Source organism: Arachis ipaensis, chromosome B1 (assembly GCF_059453495.1).
Source record: "Arachis ipaensis isolate K30076 ecotype BB chromosome B1, ASM5945349v1, whole genome shotgun sequence".
Taxonomy (NCBI): domain Eukaryota; kingdom Viridiplantae; phylum Streptophyta; class Magnoliopsida; order Fabales; family Fabaceae; genus Arachis; species Arachis ipaensis.
In genome coordinates this window covers 16,980,074-16,997,898 of record NC_142436.1, presented here as the reverse complement: position 1 = coordinate 16,997,898, position 17,825 = coordinate 16,980,074, and the positions used below count along the sequence as shown (strand labels likewise).

The 17,825-nt window shown below is 38.7% G+C and overlaps 1 pseudogene; it reads left to right on the top strand.

Annotated features, from left to right (window-relative positions):
- Window positions 1-2,429: 2,429 nt before the first annotated feature.
- LOC107647271 (uncharacterized) lies at window positions 2,430-15,199 on the top strand (annotated as a pseudogene).
- Window positions 15,200-17,825: the final 2,626 nt, after the last annotated feature.

Sequence of the window (17,825 nt, the reverse complement as noted above, 5' to 3'; positions counted from 1 at the left end):
ATATTAAAATTAATTAATGTATATTTATGTATAAATATATATTGTTTAACTCATTTTCAATGCATATTTTATATTTTAATATATATTTTATATCAGAAATTGATTTTGATGTATATCAAATATAATTAAAATATATAAAAAATATATTAAAAATAAGTTAATCTACGTATTCATAATACATATTAACTAATTTTAATAATTAATTCTAGTATACACTGAATATTTTTGTTTACCTTTACTATTTTGTTATGTTGCTCCCATTCCCGCAATATTATTCTACTTTAAAAGTAAATATCATTGTTTTCTGCAATACTTTCTAACTCAATAGACTTTAAAGATAAATACTAATATTTTTTTATGACATTTTTAAATTTAATAAGTCAAAGATTAATTCCTTGCGGATTGAAGTTTTATTTAATAATTTATTATTAATTAATAAATTGTACAAAATTTGAATTCTTAATATTTATTTAAGTGGACGAATAAAATTATTACTCAACCAATCCAAATTTATTAGGACAAATACTAATTATTTTTAATATTTTAATATTAAAAATAGTTAAAATTTATTTTTAATTATAATTTTATAAAATATTTATTAATTGTTATGTATATTTTATTTAATTATCTTTAATAAAAATTTTTTATATATTTTAATATATTATCCCGTACAAAATACAAAAATATACATTAATTCATATATAACTACATAGAAACTAATTTTAATAACTAATTCTAATATAAAGCAGACATTTTTGTTTACCCTTTACTATTTCCTTGTGTTGCTCCCGTTCCCAGCAACTTTGAATTACACCTGCATATCATAGTCATATTTTCCAGATCCAATTTTTGTAATTAAATATAGAAATATAGATTATTAGATTCATTTAATTAAAAAAGTTATAACTTCAGCTAGTCATTTTTTAGCCGGCAGTTCTGATTTAGTTTTCTCTTACCTCTTTTTTTCTGAGTTTTCATTGTGAGTGGGTGGCTAATAAGAAGTGATATTTATTTTCCATAATTTACATATAAATAACTCATGAAGATAAACATGTCAACATACAAATGCAAATTAGATCCAACCTGAACCAATAACAAACCATTTTATCCATCTAACCGTGTGCTGTAAATAAATAAACAAATCTGGTGACCTCAGAAGCTACTTCAGAAACATCAACACAACTACTTTAAATGGTGATTTCAGACACTACGTAGAAACTTCAATGATCTCAGAAGTTACCTCAACAACGAACTTCATAAATCATAAGTAACAATAATATTTATATTATGTCTTGGGTTTGCCTTTATTTTCCCTCAGGTTTTTACTATTCTTGAAATAAGTTCATTTGCTATTTCCCCACCCAGGTTTGTCTTCATTCCTTCACAAGAAATTAAAATTTACTCAAGATTCGTTCTAGGAATCATTGCAGCCTATAACATTCATGAACAAAAGAGTAAAATCCAACAGGCGGCAACAATTTACATACAAATTAAACAAAATCATGACGTATAACAAATTTCTTTTAGGACAATGCAGTATTATAATAATCTCATAATGATATATTTTAAAAATTTAATTTTGAATATACTTTAATTACATAATATTATATTAATAAAAATATTTATCTTTTATATTAACTATCTGACTGATTATCCAAAAAATTAAATGTAATTACATGATATATAAAATATTTTATTATATTATCAGTTAAATAAAATTAAATTTTTATTTGAATTAAGTGCCGGATCCGATGGGTTTGGTCGCCCCTTGTTAGAACAGAATTATGTAACCTTTGAGCTAGACAAATGGCTATTGCTTTCGAGCAATTGCAAGTGAAAATGTATATCTATTATTGGACTGAAAAGCTAAGACCTTCAGGCAGTGGCGGAGCTTCACTCAGACAAGGGAATTTTTTATAAAAAAAATAGTAGACTAGTAGTACTTCATTAAAAATAAAAAATAATTCAATTGGTTTAAATTCTTAACTATAACTTGAATAAGTATAACTTGAAGTATCCAAGTTCAATATCCATCTCATACATTTATTGTATAATAATTTTTAGTGAGTGGGCCTTTGTTAACTTCACAACACATCAAAATTAAAAGATAAAATCAAATCAAACACGCTACTGCCTTTGCTTTGCTTCTCTATTCAACAAGCAACACTCCCTTTACTTTTGAATTCAAATATAAAAAATTAGATATTTTTTATTTATTTAATTTAATATTATTTTATATTTTACTATTTATTTAATTTAATTTTTTATATGATAAAAATATTATAATATTTAATAAGTATTGATATTATTGTATTTTAATAAATTCATAAAAAAAATTTAATAAATATTATAAATTTTAATATTTATCCTTCTAACTTTTTTTTATATATTTTACAGAATATATATTCAAATTTTTATACAAAATAATGATGAAAAATTAAAGAATTGATGCATTTTTTAAGAGGAAGGCTAATATTCAAGAAGGAAAATATATAACTTCTACAATATCAACACATGTAGATAGTTCTTCTACTATAATGAATCACGAAGAAAGTGAGATACAACCTTCAAAAGTTCAAAGAGTTGCATCTGATGAGTTTGACCTTAATTCTTTGGAACGAGACCCTGGAAAACGGTTTCTAATTTGGCAATATCACCCAAACCAGAGAGATGAGGTTAGACGAGCTTATCGGGGTCCATATCAAAAGCATCTTGACAATTATCCTCTATCTGGTACGAAGCATCCAAGACGATTTCAATATGCTTGGTTTGGTATTTTTCCTTCATGGTTAGAGTATTCACCTTCTGAAGATGCTGCATATTGTTTATTTTGTTATTTGGTTAGCAAAAAACCCAGTGGACGTAATGGGTCAGATATTTTATTAGTAAAGGGTTTAGAAATTGGAAAAAAGTTAACGATGGAAAGAATTGTGCTTTTCTTAAACATATTGGAGATCCTTTCTCACCACACAATAATGCAGTTGGAGCATGTCTAGATTTATTGAATCAGGCAAGTCACATCTAAAATGTAATTGAGGATCATACTTATGAGAAAATTCAAAAGAATCGATTGCGTCTAAAATTCTCCATTGATGCAACTCGTTGGCTTACATTTCAAGCTTGTGCTTTCAGAGGCCTTGATGAGACTCCAGAATAAAAAAATCGAGGTAATTTTCTTGAAATGATAAAACTCATAGCATCTTACAATAATGAAGTTGCAAGAACTGTGTTAGAAAATGCTCCATATAATGCTAAATATACTTCACATCAAATTCAAAAAGAAATCTTGCATATACTCTCAAACAAGGTGAGAAAGCATATTTGTGAAGAAATTGGAGATTCCAAGTTTTGCATTGTAGTAGATGAAGCTCGTGATGAATCCAAAAGAGAACAAATGGCACTTGTTTTGAGATTTGTTGATATACATGGTTTTATTCAAGAGCGTTTTCTTGAACTTGTACATGTCAAAGATACTACATCATTAACTCTAAAACAAGAATTGTGCGGCATTCTTTCTCGACATGGTCTTGATGTCTCTAATATTCGTGGTCAAGGATATGATGGTGCCAGCAACATGAGAGGAGAATGGAATGGGTTACAAGCACTATTCTTAAAAGATTGTCCTTATGCTTACTATATCCACTGTTTTGCTCACCGATTACAACTTGCATTAGTTGCTGCATCAATAGAAGTTATTCCTGTGCATCAATTTTTTTCAAAATTGACTTTCATCGTCAACATCATTTGTTCTTCTAGTAAGCGACATGATGAGTTACATGCTGTCAAGACAGATGAAATTGTCCATTTATTAGAGATTGATGAACTTGAAACTGGTAAAGGGGCAAATCAAATTGGTACTTTGAAACGAGCAGGTGATACTCGATGGAGTTCTCATTTCTCTTCTGTTTGCAGTTTGATAAATATGTATGGTGCAACGTTGACTGTTTTACAAAAGATTATTGTTGATGGATCAACTTATTCTCAGCGTGGTGATGCAGATAGTGCTTACAATACCCTGACCTCATTTGAGTTTGTATTGATCTTGCATTTGATGAAAGATATGATGGGTGTTCATACCCTGGGTCGAGCTGTCCGACCCGGGATGTTTAGCGACATGGCGACCGACCTCTTCAGGTCCGACTACCCGATCTCTTCTTAAAGAGATCGGCTAAATCAACAGGAAAGCCCAGTAAAGGGCCCAAATAGAGGAACACGACCCAAATCCAAAGGCAATCCAAGCCTACAGAGATAAAGGCGGTTCCCTTGAAGATAAGCTGACTTCACCCAAAATAAGATAAGATAAGATAAGATAACTAACTTATCTTATCAGAAAGGTCAGCCCATACTACTATAAATACACTGGAGTACCCAGGTATAACTCATACTCTGATTCTACATAACACCTATTTAATACCCATGCTAACTTAAGCATCAGAGTCTCTTGCAGGTACCCCCCACCCTTCGGTGACAGAGGATCAGCAGCACGTTCAAGTCCAAACAAGTTGGACATACCAGCTTCGGTTACCATTCACCAGCCGGACACATCAATTCCGACCAGCACAGAAGATCTCATCCGAGATCGACCTACAGTTTCAGGTAACCCATCGGAACATTGGCGCCGTTGCCGGAGAACCTGGAAGTCATTCCATCACCATGGCGGACAACCATGACAACGACCACGACTCAGATCTAGAAAATAGAACACCACACAAAAATGCGGACACCCCACCAAAAGACACTCCGGAATCCAATGGAGACAAAAATTCAGCTAAACCGGGAGCAATAGAAGCCCTTCAAGATCGCTTGAAACAACTTGAAGAAGAAACCCAACGACAACGAGAAATCGGAAAAGATCTACAAAAAGAAGTACAGTGACGTTGAGAATTGGAAGACAAGTTACAGCAATTAGAAGCCGATCTCAAATTAAAAGCCCCTCGGGTCACTCCTGAGGAAAGCTCATGCAAAGAACAGGATCCGTTCACCAGGGAAATTATGAAAAGCGAAATTCCAAAAGACTTCAAACTCCCGGATATGATTTTGTACGACGGCACCACCGATCCCAACCATCATCTCAGCAATTTCAGAAGCAGAATGTACCTTACCGATGCCTCAGATGCCGTTCGCTGCAAAGCCTTTCCGACAACCCTCACAAAGACGGCGATCAGATGGTTCGACAGCTTACCTCCCAAGTCCATCTCAAACTTTGACGACCTAGCCGGAAAGTTCCTTGCCAGATTCTCCATCCAGAAAGATAAAGTTAAACACGCCCCCAGTCTACTAGGGATCAAGCAAGGAGATCGGGAGAGCCTCCGCAACTACATGGAAAGATTCAACAAAACATGCATGGACATACAAAGCTTACCCACAGAGGCCGCCATCATGGGACTTATCAACGGCCTACGAGAGGGACCTTTCAGCCAGTCTATATTAAAAAAGTATCCGACCTCCTTAGACGAAGTGCAGGAACGGGCAGAAAAATACATCAACCTGGAAGAAAACGCTCGGTTAGGAGAAACCTCAAAATCGGGGCCTCCTACCGTGACAGAGACAAGGAATCTAAAAGAAAAGAAGATCGACAAGGGGAGAAAATTAAAAAATACCATAATTATACTCTCCTCAGAGCATCCCTAGTCGAAATATACAAAGAGGTCTACCATACAGAAAAAATTTCCCCAGCACGGCCCCTCAAAGGAAAAAGGGGAGGAGGAAATCGGAAGGAATATTGTGAATATCATCGGGTCAGAGGACACGCCACCAACGAATGCTTCGACTTAAAAAATATCATAGAAAAATTAGTGAGGGAAGGAAAATTAGATCGATTCCTGGCCACCTGAGATGATGATCAAAGAAAAAGACGAAGGGATGAAGATACCGAACGAACAGAACGATCACCTCGGACACCAGAAAGACATGTCCACATGATACATGGCGGATTTGCAGCAGGAGGGATCTCCAAATCTTCCCGCAAAAGGTATCTCAAAGAAGTATATCATGTCGAGGGAGAGGAAGAAGCACTCAACATCCCAGCGATAACATTCACTAAGGAGGACGCGTCTGGCATCATCACAGGACATGACGACCCCATGGTCATCACCATCATATTGGCAAACGCCAACCTACACCGCACCTTAGTAGACCAAGGAAGTTCTGCCGACATCTTATTCAAGACAGCCTTTGATAAACTCGGCTTAGAAGAAAAAGAACTTAAGGCATATCCAAACAATCTGTTCGGGCTAGGAGATACCCCAGTTCGACCACTAGGATATATATCACTACATACAACCTTCGAAAAAGGAGACCAATCCAGGACCCTCAAAATAGACTACATTGTAGTCGATGTAAGTTCAGCTTACAATGCTCTCATAGGTCGGACAACACTCAACCAACTCGGCGCAATAGTCTCGACCCCACACCTATGTATGAAGTTCCCAACTCCAAAAGGGATAGCCACGATAAAGGCCGACCAAAAGATGGCACGTCGCTGTTATAACGAAAGCCTAAACCTTAGAGGCAAAGGAGAAGAGTTCCACGCAATCGAGTTGGGCGGAGTCCAACGACGAGAAGATCTTCGCCCCCAACCAGAGGGCGAGATAGAAAAAATTCAGGATCTCGACCGGTACAGCAGAGACGAAGAAAGCTTGGGCCAAAGCGATCCCAGGCTGTGGAAGAGCAAGTACAGGCACTGCTGGAAGCCAGATTTATAAGAGAAGTTAAATACCCGCTATGGCTAGCCAACGTCGTCTTGGTGAAAAAATCGAATGGGAAGTGGCGAATGTGCACCGATTACACCGATCTCAACAAAGCTTGTCCAAAAGATCCATACCCACTCCCAAGTATCGACGCCCTGGTAGATGCTTCCTCTGGATATAAATATCTCTCGTTTATGGATGCATATTCAGGATACAACCAAATTCCTATGTATCCACCAGATCAAGAAAGGACCTCGTTTTTAACACCAAAGGCGAACTACTGTTACATCGTGATGCCCTTCGGTCTCAAGAACGCAGGAGCTACTTATCAAAGACTAATGAATAAAGTTTTTTTGAATCACATCGGAAAGATCATGGAGGTTTATGTGGACGACATGCTAATAAAAACACAAAGCGAAGAGACACTACTGTCCGACCTGGCCCAAGTATTCGACACCATAAGGAAGCATGACATGCGACTTAATCCCGCGAAATGCACCTTTGCAGTAGAAGCAGGCAAATTCTTAGGCTTCATGCTCACTCAAAGAGGAATTGAAGCAAATCCAGACAAATGTCAGGCCATACTCAACATGAAGAGCCCAACCTATGTTAAAGAAGTACAGCAACTCAATGGGAGACTGGCCGCCCTATCCCAATTCTTAGCAGGAGCCGCGATAAGATCTCTTCCCTTCTATGATACTTTAAGAAAGGGAAAACAATTCGAATGGACAATAGAGTGCGAGCAAGCCTTCCAAGACCTCAAGAAGTTCTTAGGACAGCCACATATCCTATCCTGATCGCGAGTTGGAGAACCACTCATATTATACCTCGCAGTGGGAAGCAAGGCAATAGCATCAGCACTAGTCAGAGAAGACGAAAATGGACAACAACCTATCTACTTCATTAGCAAGGCACTACAGGGATCCGAGCTGAACTACCAGAAAATAGAAAAATTCGCCTATACTCTTATCCTAACATCTCGACGACTCCGCCCGTACTTTCAGGCTCACACCATCAAGGTTCGAACTAACCAACCCATAAAAGGAATATTGCAGAAAACAGATCTAGCAGGCAGAATCCTACAATGGGCAGTCGAGTTGTCAGAGTTTGATCTTCAATATGAAGCTCGGACGGCAATCAAATCACAATATCTGGCCGACTTTATCGCAGAATTCACAGATGCCCTAGAAACCCCCACAGAATGGAACCTTTACGTGGATGGTTCTTCAAATAAGACTAGAAGCGGCGCAGGCGTAATAATAGAAAGCAACCAAGGAACCCAAATTGAGCTCTCCCTCAAGTTCGGGTTCCCGGCCTCAAACAACCAAGCGGAATATGAAGCATTATTAGCTGGCTTGAAGCTGGCTAAAGAGGTCGGAGCTCAAAAACTCAACATTTACAGCGACTCACAAGTGGTTACATCACAAATAACAGGGAGTTACCAAGCCAAAGATCCCACCATGAAAAAGTATATGGATAAAACCAAGGAACATCTCGGACAAATCGGGGAGTATAAGATCTACCACATACCCCCCGAACAAAATGCCCGAGCTGATGTACTCTCAAAACTAGCCAGCACCAAACCAGGGGATAACAACAGAAGCCTCATCCAGGAAATGTTGCAGAACCCGTCAATCTCGGAAGAGGAAAAAGTCTTGACTATAATAAGTAAGGACCAAGGATGGATGACCCCTATAACCAACTACCTCAAAACAGGAACGCTCCCATAGAAGAAAAGGAGGCAAAAAGGTTAAAAAGGGAGTCACAGTACTACACTATCATAAACAACATCCTGTACAAAAGAGGAATCTCAACACCTTTACTAAAATGCGTGCCAACCTCCAACACAAGAGAAGTACTAGAAGAAATACACGGTGGTATCTGTGGCAATCATCTCGGAGCACGAGCTCTCGCAAAAAAAGTGCTCCGGGCGGGATTTTATTGGCCAACTCTACAGAAAGAAGCCACAGAATTTGTAAAGACATGCCCACCGTGTCAAAAGCATGCCAACTTTCACATCGCCCCGCTAGAAGAGCTCATCAGCGTGACCTCGCCTTGGCCATTTGCAAAATGGGGACTCGATCTTCTCGGCCCCTTCCCACAGGGATCAGGACAAGTTAAATTCCTCATAGTAGGGGTAGATTACTTTACAAAGTGGATCGAGGCAGAGCCCCTGGCCAATGCCACCGCTCAAAGAAGCCGGAAATTCTTATATAGAAACATTGTCACGAGGTTCAGGGTTCCATATTCGATAACCACAGACAATGGCACTCAATTCACAGATGCAGGCTTCAGAAAACTAGTAGCCGACTTGAATATAAAGCACCAGTACACCTCCGTTGAACATCCACAAGCCAACGGACAGGCCGAAGCTGCTAACAAAGTCATACTGGCCAGATTAAAACGGAGATTACAAGACGCAAAGGGAGCCTGGGCAGAAGAGCTTCCACAGGTCCTATGGGCATATCGAACAACGCCACATTCCACCACGAAGGAATCCCTCTTCCGATTAGCATACGGAATAGAGGCAATAATTCCAGTAGAAATCGAGGAAGGGTCACCCAGAGTAGTTCACTACAATGAGGGAGCAAACTCCCAACTTCAGAGAGAAGAGCTCAACTTGTTACCCGAACTCCAGGAAAGAGCTCGGATCAGGGAAGAAGCTCTAAAGCGCCGAATGGCTTCCAGATATAATCAAAAGGTAGTGCCGAGAAGTTTTGCAGAGAATGATCTCATTCTAATCCGAAACGATATCGGAACAACTCGACCAGGAGAAGGAAAGCTGGCAGCAAACTGGAAAGGACCCTACCGAGTTGTCGAAGTACTTGGAAAGGGCTTTTACAGACTGTCTGAACTCGATGGACGAGAGCTTCCCAGGTCGTGGCACGCTTGCAACCTAAGAAGGTACTACAGTTAAGAAGAGATAAAAGATCTCATCATTGGATGCACTCTTTTTCCTGAAAAGGTTTTTTAATGAGGCACCAAGTTGAGACTCAGACAATCCCATATGTATCTATTTGCACTTTTCCTTTAAATAAAATATATTTTAGATATTCTACAAAGATTTCAAGACACATTAATCTGAAGCATTCATCGTCCGATTATAAAGCAACAGATCGGCAGAAAGTGAAAAAGAATTTCACTGCACGATCACGATAAAGACAACCGTCCGATAAAGGTGAAAACGCGATTCACCTAAAGGACGATCTAGAGATGACAACCACTTTCTACAAATCAGCAAAGATAAACACAGAATAATGTAAGAAGTTATCGAAAGTGATCTAAAAAAGAACCTGACGAGGTCTTACGGATCGCTAAAATAATAACTTAAAGACTGGTCGAACATTAAGAAGTCGAACCAAGTCAAACCAAGTTATAAGTAAACCCTGGAAAGAGGTCTGGCCAACCCTATTAAAGAGGATTACTTTAACTTAGAAGGGCCCGACATAACAAAGTCAGCCCAAAATGAAAAGTTATTAAAGTAGTCCCTGAAAGAGATCTAACAAAGATCCAAGAAAGAGGACTACAAAAAAATAACTTAAGGGAGACCGACACAACCAAGTCGGACTCCTACTACCAAAAAGTTATCAAAGTAGTCCCTGAAAGAGATCTGACAAAGATCCAAGAAAGAGGACTACAAAAAATAACTTAAGGGAGACCGACATAACCAAGTCGGACTCCTACTACTAAAAAGTTATCAAAGTAATCCCTGAAAGAGACCTGACAAAGGTCCAAAAAAGAGGATTACAAAAATGACTTAAAAAGAGATCGACCTGACGAAGTCAATCTCCTACAAACAAGTTATAAAAGTAATCTCTGAAAGAGAGGATTACAATAATAACTTAGAAAGGGACCAACGCAAAGGAACCGGCCACAAATACGAAAAATCGAGAAACAAGTTGGACCCCACAAATCGTAACCTCAAAGGATTCAAGCTACAAACAATAAAGTAATCCAAGGAGGTCGAGCAGCAAGATTTCGAACATCAATAGAAAAACAAAAAAGATGTCAAGTCAAACAACTACTTCTACTCTATAAAGTTATAAGGCCTGGAAGGCCACCAAAACCTACCACAAAGAAATAACAAGTTACCTTTTGTTTTTCAAAATAAAAAGTTGCTAGACAAGCAACTAGGAAGCGTCAGCAAATAAATAAAAAAGTTCTAAAAGAGCCCACAAGTCGAGCCAACTACACAAATTTTCAAGAAGAGATCAGCAAGCATTAGGAGCCTTCTTGGCAGCATCAAGACAAGGAGAAGGAGGGCGAGTCTGGATCAGCACAGCATCCACAGTTCCATCCTCCCGATTCAGGATCTGGAAATCCGAGTCGGGCACAGCAGGAGGAACTGAAGAGGTCGGCATTTTGGTAGAAGAAACAGAGGGAGAAACAACATCATCATCATCACCCTCATCATCAGGGACAATCTTGCCATCCCTGACTATATTATCCAGGCTAAAAAGGGTGAGATCGGCCTCGGGAGCAATGACCCGAACTTGCTCCTTCAAGTTCTCGTAAGCAGCAGTCACGCTGCCAACGAGATGACCTTGAAGCTCAGAATAATCTTCCCGGGCATGGTCGAGCTCCTCCCTCAGGCGTAGCACCTCTCGATAAGAGGTAACGTAACTATCCTTGTGCATCAAGACTGCGTCCTCAGCCAACCTCAACGAAGCTGCCAATGACTGAGAACTCGCCTCCTCATTCTTCAAGTCCTTCTCCAGCTTGGCCACCTTCGTCTCAAGCTCCTCCTTTAACTCCTTCATCCGATCAAACTCTTGTTTTGCCTCCTCCATAAACGCTTTAGTGGCGTGGAGAGGGAGATTCTGAGCAGTACGATATATGGCAGCCGACATATACGCCATCTTCACATGATTTCGGGCCATGAATTCCAAGTGATGAAGGATGGACACATCGTCCATGGAGAGAGCGCCGTAGGGACCGATTTGTTGATCCACGAATTCAATAGCATTAAAATCAGGAGCATCAAGGTCAAAGGGCTCAGCAGTATTTTGTTTTTTATTGGGAAGAGCAACAGAAGGAGCAGCAGAGGCGACGTGAGGATCTACCAAACGAACTCGGGGTGTAGGGATCACTTTCTTCACCCCGGTGGAACTCTGCACTGATGGCTTCTCGCGCGCCTGGGCGGATCCCTCCCCAGCTGCCCTGGCAGCAACATTTCTGGCAGCAGTCGCCCTCTGTGCCCTCTTAAAAGCTTTTATAGCTTCGTTATTCCTCATTGCCTCTGCAAGCAAAACAAAAAATTCAGCTACAAGTCGGATAAGTCGGAAAAGACAGCTATAAGCAAAATAAACAAGATAATAAAAGAAACACAAGATACCCAGTTCAGTCTGAAGAAGAGAAGGATTGGTTAGAAATTTCTTTGTGTCAAGATGGGGAGGTTGACCCCAGCGTTCTTCCAAGATAGTCACAAAGGCTCGCTCAGCCTCATCCAACATTTCCCACGAATACCGGGAGACCCTCACGTCTTTTTGCCATTCCAAGGGAATAGCAGGTTCGTCATTCTCATCCAGAAAAAAGGGCCGAGCTCCTTCAACAGCTCGGACCTTGAAAAAGTAGTTTTGAAAATCACGGAACGACTCGTCAAACATGGAAAAAACCTTCTTTCCTTGGGTAGAATGAAAGGAGACCCAAGCCGACTTCTTTTTTACCACACCGGGCTTAGTCAAGACAAACAGATAGAAAAAGAGAGATTGGGAAGCAGGAATACCAAAACCATCGCACAGCAATTGGAAAAATTTAATAAAACCCCAGGAATTGGGGTGAAGTTGAGACGGGGCAACATTACAAGACCATAACAGATCGGCTTCAAATCTGGTAAAAGGAAGGGTGATACCCAGCTGACCAAAGAAAAAATCATAAGCATAAAAGAAAGGGCGACCATCAACAACCCGAGTTGAAAAGCAGACTCTCTCGTCAGAAGAGGGAGGACAAGTTCATAGTTCTTCTCATCTCCAGAATTATTACAGACACTATGAAACTGGCTAAGCTGAGCACAAAAATCAGAATCAACCAACGAGACACACATGAGAACCATGGAGTCCACCCAGTCGGCCATACCCGCGGGAACCTGGGAAGGCATCTCTACAACGTTATTTCGGGAAGACATGAGGTCAACTAAATCCTACAAAAGAAAAGAAGAGTGGATTACTAACAAAACATCTCGGATGAGGGGCAAAACAACTCGACAGACAAACAAACAGGAAAGGAAAACCCCAAGACTCAAACCAAAGTCCTGGGGCATCCTTTGGAGGCAATAACAAAGCACCGTTTCAGGAAAAAACTACCGCTTACATTCCAGCATCTCTCAAACAAGAATAGAAGACCTTAAATAGCGAGCATTTTCATAGGAGAAAGACAAAACGCAAAAAGCACAGAAAGTCATCAAAACCACTATCTTCCTACAGTCTATCAGTAAAGAACAAGCATGCATCCCCAAACATCGAAGCACGACAAGTAGAAAGCGTCAAAGATACTTTCTTTTTTAGGATCAAACAAAATTATCACTCAAAGCTTCGAAACCAAAAGCACTAACAACAGGCAGAAGCCCTAAAAACAGCAAGCAACAGGAAAAGCGAAAAATCATGTAAAGAGGCAAAGAAACTACAGAACACACCACGATCAGGCATAAGCAAAGACAGAAAGATCCAAACTTTCTCAAAATAAATGGCGTAAAGGAAGGAAGGAAGAAGAACCAAACCTGGAAAATGGGAGAAAAGCTGTCCTAGAAAGCAGAAAAACGGAAGGCGAAATCCAGAATCACCCCTCTTCCACGAAAACAGCAACAAAGCAAGCGTCGTAGGAAGGAGCTATGGACTCAAAGCCAAAAACAGAAAGCGAGAGAGTAAAGGGAGAAGTTACGAAGAAAGAGTGAAGAAGAGAAACCGTTTCCTGAGTGTAAAGTTCAAAAACAAAGAAGTTAAGGGAAACGGGGCAATTAATGCCAAATTAATTGGGGCATTAAACCCTCGCACGTTCCCCATAACAAGGCGCTAATAAAAAAGCGCGCGTTTTTAGAGGAAAAACGTTCTACATTCAAAAAGCTCTACAAAGAAAGGAATCGACAAAAGTGCTCGAGTTCGGCTTCGCTATAAAAAGTTCGAAGTCAAAAAACTCGACCTCAAAGCAGAAGACCGAGCTCAAGCAGGGGCACTGTTCATACCCTGGGTCAAGCTGTCCGACCCGGGATGTTTAGCGACATGGCGACCGACCTCTTCAGGTCCGACTACCCGATCTCTTCTTAAAGAGATCGGCTAAATCAACAGGAAAGTCCAGTAAAGGGCCCAAATAGAGGAACACGACCCAAATCCAAAGGCAATCCAAGCCTACAGAGATAAAGGCGATTCCCTTGAAGATAAGCTGACTTCACCCAAAATAAGATAAGATAAGATAAGATAACTAACTTATCTTATCAGAAAGGTCAGCCCATACTACTATAAATACACTGGAGCACCCAGGTATAACTCATACTCTGATTCTACATAACACTTGTTTAATACCCATGCTAACTTAAGCATCGGAGTCTCTTGCAGGTACCCCCCACCCTTCAGTGACAGAGGATCAGCAGCACGTTCAAGTCCAAACAAGTCGGACATACCAGCTCTGGTTACCATTCACCAGCCGGACACATCGATTCCGACCAGTACAGAAGATCTCATCCGAGATCGACCTACAGTTTCAGGTAACCCATCGGAACAATGGGAATAACTGATATTCTTTGTCAAGCTTTACAAAAGCAGTCTCAAGACATAGTTAATGCTGTGCAACTAGTTCATTCTACAAAAACACTTATCCAAAGCATGAGAGATGACAGATGGGAGGAATTATTAAAAAATGTGAAATCATTTTGTGAGCAACATGATATTCTAATTCCTGATTTAACTGCTTCTTATGTTGCAAGGCACGGACGCTCGCGTCACCAAAAAGATCATATTACAGTTGAGCATTATTTTAGAGTGGAGATATTTTTAGTCACAATTGATAAGCAATTACAAGAGTTAAATAGCAGATTTAATGATCAAGCAATGGATCTACTAAGTCTGAGCTCTACTCTCATGCCTAAGGATGCTTACAAAAATTTTGACATTGCTAAGATTTCTACTCTTGTTGATAGCTACTATCTCGAAGACTTTACTGAACAAGAGAAGATTAATTTGCCTTTTCAGCTTCAGCATTTTATTCTTGATGTTCGTCAGCATCCAGAAATGAAGAATTTATCAACTATTCATGAACTGTGTAGATGTTTAGCAGAAACAAAAAAGTCAAAAGTGTATTACTTGATTGATAGATTGATTCGCCTGATATTAACTCTTCTAGTTTCTACAACTACTACAGAGCGATCATTTTCAGCAATGAAAATAATAAAGATAAGGTTAAGAAACAAGATGGAGGACGACTTTCTTGCAGATAGTTTGGTTATTTACATTGAGAAAGAAATTGCTGAAAAGTTTAGTTCTGACTCAATTATTAAAGATTTTAAGTCATTAAAAACTTGAAGAGTACCATTATAAACTATTTTATATTTTTTATCTGTAGAATTATTTATTTATTATCTTATTAGTAACAAACTTAAAAAATAATTATATTTATAAATTTTATTTTAATATAAATATTATTATTAAATTTTTATGTTAAATTTTCGGTCCCCAAAATTTTGGTTCAAGCTCTGTCACTGCCTTGAGAGAATGTTCATATAAAATTATAAGGTGAGAGACGTGTTTTTTGTTTTCCATAGCGAAATGTTGTCATGACTTTGTGAAATATTTACTCTTTAGAATTTAGTATTTAAAATATAATTTAGATAAATGTTCGTCTATTGCCATATTGAACGTAACGGATATTATTGACACACACCTTATACATAAAAGTGCTAAAGTGGTCGTTGCTTTCCGTTGAAAGTGCACAACGCTACTTAATAAACGCCTTCTGGTTTGGATGAACTTAATTAATTTTTTTTTCTTTGTTTTTCTTTTTTCTTTTAATTTTTAAAAATAAAAAACAATACAAAAACTCAAGTGAGATGTTGTTGACTGAGGAATATTTTAGCGTGAAAGGATATCACAGTAAAATGATAATGAGTTTAGATGTACCAGTGTACAAAAGTTTATTAAGATTTTATTAGAATATTTAGGTGGTATATTTTTTTTTTTTTGTAAAAATGTAATAAGTGTTATTTTAAGTGTATATATATCATGCACATATAACAGAATAAGGTGAGACTTTCACTACTATATTCTAAGCTTTGCCTATTCATATGTAACTAGCTTTACTCACCACTGTATTCTGCTGAAGAACAAAATTTCTTCAATGTAAACGATTTAGCTATTAAATTTTAGATTCAGATGATGTGATTAATTATTGAGTAAAGTATCGTTTTTGTCCCTCAATGTTTGGGGTAAATCCTATTTGTGTCCCTAACGTTTAAATCGTCCTATTTGTATCCTTAACGTTTATAAAAGTGATTCAATGTTATCCTACTATCAATTATACTAACAAATCAGATTATATTTTTCAATTATTCTCACTTGGATGTATTCATTCTCAATTAGGTCTCACTTGAATGTGTTCGATTTTAATATTATACCTACTATTTGTGTTTAGATTCAATTATGTCCCTAGAAAAGTGAATTATGTAAATGTTGTAGGAATTAGTTTTAACATTTGATGAGCTATTTTTTGGAGTAGATCATCGATTCTATCTCAGACATTTGTATTCTAACTTCAAGAAGAGATTTTTAAAACTCAAACTAAAGCGCTCATGATGTGTAATTGATGGCAGGATAACATTGAATCACTTTTACAAACGTTAGGAATACAAATAGGACGATTTAAACGTTAGGGACACAAATAGGATTTACCCCAAACGTTGGGGACAAAAACGATACTTTACTCTTAATTATTTAGCGCTAAGGGAATCGGAAATTTTTTTTTTAAACAAAGAGCTCAACACAGTAGAGTGAAGCAAACAGAAAAAGATATCCAAAACAAACAAGTAACACCTAGCAAGTAACATAAATAAAGAAACTCCTCATGTCCTCTCCGGCACAGTCATTAACAACATGAAGAGAGTTCACTCCTCCACTCGTCACAGTTAACCATGGATATATTGGTGATATCCTCAACATCTCTGCTCTTATTCTAAAAAATTCTCCTGTTTCTTTCCAACCAAATGTTCCAAATGATCGCACAAAAGTTCCTTAACCGCTTCTTCCGGTCTTCCTTCCTGCGAGGCTCTTCTGTCCAACCTAGAAAATGGTCCTTCATAAGTCCCGGAAGAGACCCTGGACGGCCAAACACAGATATGCAAACACTCCACACCTGTCAAGCAAAATCACAGCTAAGAAACAAGTGGTGGACCTGCTCAACATCCTTGTTACATAGAACACAGCTCGTATAATCCTGATTGAGTATCCCAAGTCGACTTAGCCTCTTCTTGGTATTCACCCTGCCTGTCAAGACAAACCAAGTGAACAGCTCCACTCTTGGCGGAACAACACCTTTCCAAATGGTCCTCGTGAAGCTGTAACTGGTTATATCCTCTAAAAGTACTCCTTCTTGGATCACCTGCACAAATGAGTTAGTCGAAAAAATCCCCAATCTATCATACTTCCACACCACTCTATCCTCCCTATTAGGTGCTAGCCTCACAGGTCTCAAAGCCTCATGTAACTGACTAACAGATCCAACTCCCATTGAAACAACTCTCGCTTCCATATAGGAAGTTTCAAACCCATTCTAGGCCATCCCAAAACCCACAATCCCCAATAACCGAACCACACTGGCTTGAAACAAAGAAGAGCCTGGGGAACTGGTCTTTCAGAGAACCATACTGTAGCCAGACATCCTCCCAAAACCTGGTCCGACGACCATCACCAACCTCCATGGACAAACCTGTAATCATCTTATCTCTTATATTTTGCTCCTTTATCTGTAGCTGGCATATATCCTTCCAAGGTCCTCCTTTAGTAGGTAACACTTGAGTGGACAGTAATTCATTCGGCTTTAGATTATTACAAGAACAGACCACCTTCTTCCACAGTGGGCACTCCTCCTTCGTGAAACGCCACCACCATTTAAACAAGAGGGTGGTGTTCCGAACCATAGTATCTCCAACTCCCAACC